A 9,734-nucleotide genomic window follows, 5' to 3' on the forward strand; every position below is an offset into this window, starting at 1 on the left:
TTCTATTTCATTCTCTGCACATAAACTTTTCTTTCTATTCAGGCTCCTACCTCCAGTCAGTGTATGTACAGTAGCTATGATAACATGTTATAATAATATGTTTAGTAAAGTTAAAGCGGGAAGCAGTCACTAACTAAGCATCTAGGAAATAAAATGCACACATCAAATAAACGGAGGGTCTTTGAAAACTAATTATACTAATACCACTTCAAGTTTTATACAAAATCGACTTTTCCCAGCCAACTCCGCTCATGTTAAAATAGCCCATTGGAAATGAGCACGATGGCCTCAACAGAGCATTTCATTTATATATTTCTGTTTTTTTTTAGATTGTTATGTATTTATTATATTCACTCGCTTATTTTGTTGGATACAATGAATGTTGCTGGTTAAAAAAGACTGATTTCAAGAAAAACATATTTTTGCTTGTTAATTGAGTTGAAGTTAATTTTATTTTTACAGGTACAGTGCACATTAATCAACGTTTCAGTAAAAGTGGCGGTTTTAGCCAGCCGGCTAATTTTCAATCGCAGTCCCTGGGCAGGTTATTAAAAACAATTACAATACAGACAATCAATGAGCAGTGAGCACACGCAGAGCAACACAGGATAAGCAAGACATAGCATGCAGACAGAGAAAAACAGGACAAGCAAGACATAGCATGCAGACAGAGAAACACAGGACAAGCAAGACATAGCATGCAGACAGAGAAACACAGGACAAGCAAGACATAGCATGCAGACAGAGAAAAACAGGACAAGCAAGACATAGCATGCAGACAGAGAAAAACAGGACAAGCAAGACATAGCATGCAGACAGAGAAAAACAGGACAAGCAAGACATAGCATGCAGACAGAGAAACATCAAACATAAAGAAACATGCAACATGCAAAAGCAACAAAATGGTTTGACCTTATGAGGTTATTGATAGTGGAGATTAGGGTATGAACCAGAAAATCCCACTTGCCCTTCTGGGTTGTAATTGATAGAATGGTGTTGGACGAAGACGCCGGTCTCTTAGGACTCCTCTGGTGATAGATTGAATTAGCACTACTCTCGGTAATTTGAGCACAAACATGTGCACTCACATAATGCTGATGCAACAAAATACAACCTTGTTCAAGTATTAGCTCGATAAAAAGGAGAGGAGAAAGGCCAGAAAGACAATGTCTAATCTAGTTATTTGTGTACCTATCTTTTCGATTGAGATGGGATTGAGGCATATAGCTGGATCTACACAACAGATACCACAGGACATGAAACCATCTCAACATAACACTTTTGATGTCTAAAAACATCTAACAAATATGGGCTTTAGAGTGAGCTATCCCTTTAAATGTTAACTGCACCAGAGATTTGGGACTTCATGAGGAATGATAAATCATTTAAAATTAAGTTCTAATCACTGCGTCTTGGTAATAATTTAATGAGAGATAGTCAATGATATAGTTTTTCTACATAGTATACCTATGGCGAATAAGCACAGTAAAATGAAGTGTGACCTGCAAGAGGCAGTGTATCTTGTGATTTATATGTCATTATTGGGAAATAAACAGGAGATAGCTTGTTTATGTATTAGCAATTCCAAAGGCCAATGACAGTTTCTCAGTTCAGAGGCTGGGGCAGCTGTGTTATACAGCATTTATCTGGCCCAGCAGGCCTGTAGATCTAACTATTACAGGTCTCTATATATCTGATTAGACATGTAGCACTAACTGACCCAATTGCAATTAACAGTCCCTGGATTTTACAGGTTTCTCCCCGGCAGTTTACTCACTCACTTTACAGCTCCCTCAAGGTAACTGGTTTTATTTTCTAACATCAAAATGTTTGTTAGGATAAAAGCCACTGACATGTTTGCATTAGGGTCTGAAATATAGCAGCTGGGGTGATGATTCATACCGCAGTGTCATATCAATTTCCTTTCATACTTTTGCAGGAAAACCAAACCATTTATATTGTGTGGGACATGCGGACTTAAATGACCTCAATATTCATGGTATTGTATAAAGAAATGCCACCAGAAGCCCAATGATGGACACAGCAAGCACCCAGTGACCTTAAAGGAGCAATAGAAAAGCAACAGTATGAAGGTGCCAGAGAAATGCCAGGGCAAAACACACTTCTGTTCCCTGTCCTTTTGTGACCCATTCTTCAACAAAAACCACCTTAAGATCATGGGGTCAGATGCAGGTCGTCTGTTTTTGGAATCAGTAGATAACGGGATCCAAAATTGAATGAAATATTCTTGATAAAAATGTGACGGAAACAGGAAATCCTCTGGGGAATGGGTAGGAAAAAAATATTGATAAAAAGCTATAAAATGTGTTCTGTACTTGCATTGTAACCTCATGAGTCAACTGAAATCTTGAGTTCACCTCAGCTAGTTGTGCTCAGTACAAACAACCTTTACCTTTAGACCTCTTCTCAGGTAGGTAGACCATTCATTAATCATGATAGCAAAGTGGTACACCCCTTCAGGGCACTTATAAAGGTTTACACTTTCGGGTTACCAACAAATACAGCACAAAATATGCAATGAAGGAAATCCAAAAACCCTCTCTCTTCTTAATTCTTACTTTAAAGCAGGAGTCTAACAGGATTCAGTATCGGTTTTCTTAATCTATTTAGGCATTCGACATGGTTCAAGAATAATCTTTCTAAGCCTTGGACGTGACATGGCAGAATCTCAGCCTTATTTGTATTGGGGATTAGGGCATGCATTTCCTGTCTGCATGACAGCAATATGCGACTGATTTGCCTGTTTAGGCATAAGGCTTTGAAACAATTTCACCCTTTAAATAAAAGATGAAATATCCTTTAATTTATTGTTTATCAACCATTCCCTTGAATAGAACATTGTTGTGAGGTCAAGACTATTACTGTTTTCCTCTGAATAAAACATGAGTGCCATAACTGCCACCCTTTAGCCCTCTGATTTCCTCTGTTGGACATTAAGCAGGGTGGGGCCTTTCCGAAACCTGGATGGGAGACCATAAGATTCGGGAAGAGTGCTGTTGTTCGGATGGGACGCTAAATGGACGTAGTGACTCTCAATGGTCATTCAAAGATCGTATATCACTTGTCACAAGACAATGGGTGTTAACCCCAGTGTCCTGTCTGAATTCCCAACCTGACTGCCCACGCTACCATGACCACCTGAACATCCTGGCCTCAGATTGGCTCATTCAACTCTTCACCTCTCCTCTGCAACTCTTCCCTGGGTCATTATTAAAAAAGAGAATGTGTTCTCAACATCTTCATCTACTTACCTGGTCAAATAAAGGTAAATAAGGTTAATTTGAAATACCTTTTATGAATAAATTCAACAACAAAAAAGGATATTGCTTAACATGTTCTATCCTATGTAAAGAGGTGGATGGGCTGTCCATCAGCCTCCTGTCCATAGACATGTTTAGATTAGCTTTAAGTGATAAGGGAGTGCTGGAATAATTATTGGTTGGTGGTAATCCTGAAGGGATTCATAAAAATCCTTTGTTTGTCTTCTTGAGGGCAGAGAGGTCTTTGGAGACAAACTGTGGAAAGTGTGGATTACTGTGGAGGTAAGGTCTGCATACAGATAGTATATGATGTCAAGGACTTTGCTGCAGACTCTTTTAGTAGCAAGAGCAAACCTACAATGCTTATGAGGTCACAGAGTTAAGTTATAATGTCATATTCATCAAGAGCTGTAAACACTCCTAACATTATAAATGACAGGAAAGTAAAAAGAGAAAATCTGCATAAACTCAAAACTGAAACCTTTCATATTTTCATATCTGTAGGGGAGAGCGGGGCTGGTTCTCACATTTTTATGTATATATTATATTACTGATTTTAAACATTAACAATATGACATTACAATTTTTATTTTGGTGGTGAAAAACACCCTCCAGGTTTTTAGTTATGAGCACTGTGACCAGAAACAACCAGTGTGAGAAGCAGCTGCGTTCTCCTCTTCTACTAGATGGTGCCTCGCTCTTCACAGCTCTGTATACATTATTCATTTTTCATTTTATTATCTTCACATCATCTTACAATCTAGTACAATTTTCAGTTCTGTGACTGAACCGGACTGAAGACTAGGGCTGCAGGTTAACGTCAACCAAATCAAATTTTTACAGTGCAACTTTCCTTGCTACCGCACTATGACATTTTGAGGGTAGCCTACGGTCACCCCACCTTTTAAAACACCCTAACTGGTTTGACACTCCTAATTAGAAGTTTTCAGAGTGAATTTACCCCCAACTGGGGTGACATGACTTAGTAAGAGTTTTACAACCTCCTTCATTGATTTGCAGATTATCTCACACACTGGAGCCTGTCCTCCCTTTGGGAATAAATGTGGGAAAGAGGCTGGAAATATCCCTGTCCTCTCCAGGGTGTGAGAGATCAAGAAGGAGAAGTAAGTAGACTGAAGCCAGCCCCAGCCCCTGACTCTTCTCTTTGTTCCTCTCTTAAGGTTAACCCTTTGCTGTTCTGTCTTCCACACTGATTCTGAAGATCCACTGGAGCACGTCTGCAGTCATAATAGAAGCATACCCTATGATATTTTGACCTGGCTATAAAATAATGAAGGTAGAGGAAGAATTTAATAGGATTACTGGACTATTTTTTGTGACCAAATTGTCTTTGTCGGGTAGGGGGTGGGGGGCGGGGGGTTACAGGTACAATAGATACATTCTGTGGGCTGCCACTCAAAAAAGGAGTACAACGTATTGAATCATTTCATTTTGGAAACAATTATTATTTTTGCATCCACACCCAACCTGCTATCCCATTCCCCCAACCCCACCCATCCAACATGTCTCCATTTAACCTTAACCAACCACTGCCACTCCCTTCCCCCACCACATATTGACTAAGTCCCCCTCCCCTCTACCCCCTAAACATCCAATGTTGCTTGTCAACCGAGGATGCTTTTACATCCACCCTCCCGCCCCCTCTCCCGGAAACCAGAGAAAACCTTCCTCCATATCAACCCATCCCCTTGGGCCTGAAAGTAAAGAAAGTACAAAAAGATGAAAATATGTATCTATATTTAACAAAAATATAAATACAGCATGTGAAGTGTTGGTCCCATGTTTCATGAGCTGAAATAAAAGCTTATTTCTCTCAAATATTGCACAAATGTATTTACATTCATGATAATGAGCATTTCTCCATTGCCAAGCAAATCCACCCACCTAACAGATTTGGCATGTCAAGAAACTGATTAAACAGCATGATCATTACACAGGTGCACCTTATGCCGGGGACAATAAAAGGCCACTATAAAATGTGCAGTTTTGTCACACAACGCAATGCCACAGATGTCTCAAGTTTTAAGGGATCGTGCAATTGGCATGCTGACTTGACGAATGTCCATGAGTGCTGTTGCCAGAGAATTGAATGTTAATTTCTCTACCCAATGTTGTTTTAGAGAATTTGGCAGTACCTTCCAACTGGACTCACAACCACAGACCACATGTAACTACACCAGCCCAGGACTTCCACATCCAGCTTCTTACATTTACATTTTTACATTTAAGTCATTTAGCAGACGCTCTTATCCAGAGCGACTTACAAATTGGTGCATTCACCTTATGACATCCAGTGGAACAGCCACTTTACAATAGTGCATCTAAATATTTTAAGGGGGGGTGAGAAGGATTACTTTATCCTATCCTAAGTATTCCTTAAAGAGGTGGGGTTTCAGGTGTCTCCGGAAGATGGTGATTGACTCCGCTGTCCTGGCGTTGTGAGGGAGTTTGTTCCACCATTGGGGAGCCAGAGCAGCGAACAGTTTTGACTGGGCTGAGCGGGAACTGTACTTCCTCAGTGGTAGGGAGGCGAGCAGGCCAGAGGTGGATGAACGCAGTGCCCTTATTTGGGTGTAGGGCCTGATCAGAGCCTGGAGGTACTGAGGTGCCGTTCCCCTCACAGCTCCGTAGGCAAGCACCATGGTCTTGTAGCGGATGCGAGCTTCAACTGGAAGCCAGTGGAGAGAGCGGAGGAGCGGGGTGACTTGCAAGATCATCTATTACCAGCCACCCTGACGGTTGATGAAACCGAGGAGTATTTTTGTCTGTAATAAAGCCCTTTTGTGGGGAAAATCAAATTCTGATTGCCCAGTCATGTGAAATCCATAGATTACGGCCTAATGAATTTCTTTAAATTGACTGATTTCCTTATATGAACTGTAACTCAGTAAAATCATTGAAATTGTTGCATGTTGCATTTATATTTTTGTTCAGTGTATAAATACTGACACGAAACATTAAAGACACCAGGTGAATCCAGGTGAAAGCTATTATCCCTTATTGATGGGGGTGCAACTCAATAGGAAGTTGTTCCTAATGTTTGGTATACTCACATACGATATATATACAGTATATTGTATGTGTTAGGCTTTATAGATTGTTTATTTGTATGTGTTGGGTTTTAGCTAAGATTATTCTTTACAGAGTTAAGTATATTTGTCCAGGTCTCAATTGTTCCCCGACTCTCACTGTCGATCATTCTAATGTTATAACTTCTAATAGTAACTATATCTACTGGTGAATCGGGAGAGTGAGGTGATTGTCATCTAAGAGCAAGCATCTTTTTTTGCGGCAGTGCTGCCTGCCAGCAGTAATCGTCTCTGATTGATTGAGAGATTCAAGGAGCTATTATCGTTAAGTAACATAATAGATGCAAAGCATTGAATATATTGAATACATACTCCTACATCAAAAAGGAATGTGCATACCTGATTTAGAGGGCACAGTGAACAGTTGGGAGTTGGGGCCAATTTCATGGAGTATTGGACTATTGAAAGTTTGCAAGGGGGGTGAATTCCTTTTTGATTTTGGTCTTCCCTTAACACTTACCAGTGATGCAATGGTGATAAAATGTGAGGAAACATCCTGAAAAATTGATGCAGCAGTTCCAGTCTTTCATACTAATGGGTTCTGAGTCTGAACCTGCTGGTTCAGTCATACCTTGGGAGAGAGATCTTTATCTTTATTTACTTTAACCTTATTTTCCAATCTGCTACATACCAGATATTCAATTAATTCAAATTAAATTGTAACAACCTTACTATTGTATTATTGCTATATTCTTTAAAACTAGAAACTTTACGTATCATTCGGTAGCAGGTACCATTACTTAAAGTAAGTAACAGAAGTACACATTGTTATTACATTGTTATTACATATATAGTACCAGTCAAAAGTTTGGACACACCTACTCATTCAAGGGTTGTTCTTTATTTGTACTAATTTCTACATTGTAGAATTACAGTGAAGACATCAAAACGATTATATAACACACATGGAATCATGTAGTAAGCAAAAAAGTGTTAAACAAATCAAAATATATTTGAGATTTGAGATTCTTCAAAGTACCATCATTTGCCTTGATGACAGCTTTGCACAATCTTGGCATTCTCTCAACCAGCTTCATGAGGAATGCTTTTCCAACAGTCTTGAAGGAGTTCCCACATATGCTGATCACTTGTTGACTGCTTTTAGACTCTGCGGTCTAACTCATCCCAAACCATCTCAATTGGGTTGAGGTCGGGTGATTGTGGAGGCCAGGTCATCTGATGCAACACTCCATCACTCTCCTTCTTGATCAAATAGTCCTTACACAGTATGTTTTGGGTCATTGTCTATTGGGTCATTGTCCATGTGGTAGCATGCTACATGAGTATGCCTTGAATTCTAAATAAATCACGAACAGTGTCACCAGTAAAGCACCCCAGACCTTCACACCTCCTCCTCCATGCTTCACGGTGGGAACCACACATGCGGAGATCATCCATTCACATATTCTGCGTCTCACAGAAAATCACCAAATCTCACATTTGGACTCATCAGACCAAAGGACAGATTTCCACCGGTCTAATGTCCATTGGTCGTGTTTCTTGGCCCAAACGAGTCTCTTATTATTATTGTTGTCCTTTAGTAGTGGTTTCTTTGCAGCAATTCAACCATGAAGGCCTGATTCACACAGTCTCCTCTGAATAGTTGATGATGAGATGTGTCTGCTACTTGAACTCTGTGAAGCATTTATTTGGGCTGCAATCTGAGGTTCAGTTCACTCTAATGAACTTATCCTCTACAGCAGAGGTAACTCTGGGTCTTTCTTCCCTGTGGCGGTTGTCATAAAAGCCAGTTTCATCGTAGTACCTGATGGTTTTTGCGACTGCACTTGAAGAAACTTTCAAAGTTCTTGAAATGTTCCGTATTGACTGACCTTCATGTCTTAAAGTAATGATGGAGTGTCATTTATCTTTGCTTATTTGAGCTGTACTTGCCATAATATGGACTTAGTCTTTTAACAAATAGGGCTATCTTCTGTATACCTCCCCTGCCTTGTCACAACACAACTGATTGGCTCAACAGTTAATTGAAATGCATTCCAGGTGACTACCTCATGAAGCTGGTTGAGAAAATGCCAAGAGTGTGCAAAGCTGTCATCAAGGCAACGGGTGGCTACTTTGAAGAATCTCAAATATAAAATATATTTTAATTTGTTTAACAATTTTTTGGATATGTGTTATTTCATAGTTTTGATGTCTTCACTGTTATTCTACAATGTAGAAAATAGTACAAATAAAGAAAAACCCTTGAATGAGTAGGTGTGTCCAAACTTTTTACTGGTAGTAGTATGTGTTACCATATTTTATTTTGTTATTCTTACAGTACGTATATCATTCTCTTATTTAGCAATAAGGCTACACACAAATTAAACTATTTTGAATCACTCCACTAACATGGACTCTTAATTATGGATGTGATCAAATCGATGAGCATACAGGTTCTCCTCCATGAGAAACAAGTCTCTAACTTTTGGTTCTAGTCAATCTGTATCGCTGAACCATTGCAGATTGCGATCGAAATGTGAAGGTAATTTCCAATAGAGCCGACATATGCAGCGTTTACCGTGAATGCAGTCTCTGCTTACGTAGGAACGTTGCCTTTAAATTTGAAACATGCTGTATTGCTGAACTTCAACGATATGGTTGAATAGAGCCATAGTTGAATAGAGCCCTCCAATGTTACCTTGACCCTTAGATATCAATTGGCTTTATTAAGATGACCTTTTGTTTTCACCATTCAAGGCATTTCTGTCAACAGAGTAAATCTTGAATCTGGGAACAATGTGAGCTAGAGGTAAATATCTATTTGCCAATAGCTAATCTTTATCATTCACCTGCCTCACCACTTTCTGCCTGGTCTTTAGGGGCTGATCCATCCCCTGACTGCTACTGAGTTGGTCAGAAAATCCAATAAACCTGGGATTCGTTTTTCAAGTTCAACCCCCTCAACACAGGCTTCCCTGGTCTGATCTATTGGCAATGCCTCCCTTTTAAGGTGCCCTTTATGCTTAGTTCTTATTTTCATCTGAAATCCCACATAAACTTTGCCCATAGTGCAATCAATCCTGGAGCATCTTCACAGTTAGATTCTTGTACTCACAGCAGGACAGTTGTTAACTGTAGTGTAGGTTTGGCAGCACATCAAATATTTGTTACATCATGCCAACGTTATTGTCCACTTGGACTCGGACAAACTCTCAAAGAACTGCTTATGTATGAGATTAGTTCCATTATAAAGGTTGGAAAACTGCGGTATTCACAAAGTGTCAACTGGGAATTGAATTGTAAACAGTGTAGACCAGTAAACCATGGTTATGTGAATATTCCCAGAACATTTGTTAGATTGCGGCAAATGTTCTCATAACTAAAGAAAACTGTCCAGTTG

Source organism: Oncorhynchus gorbuscha, linkage group LG02 (assembly GCF_021184085.1).
Source record: "Oncorhynchus gorbuscha isolate QuinsamMale2020 ecotype Even-year linkage group LG02, OgorEven_v1.0, whole genome shotgun sequence".
In the NCBI taxonomy this organism is placed as follows: domain Eukaryota; kingdom Metazoa; phylum Chordata; class Actinopteri; order Salmoniformes; family Salmonidae; genus Oncorhynchus; species Oncorhynchus gorbuscha.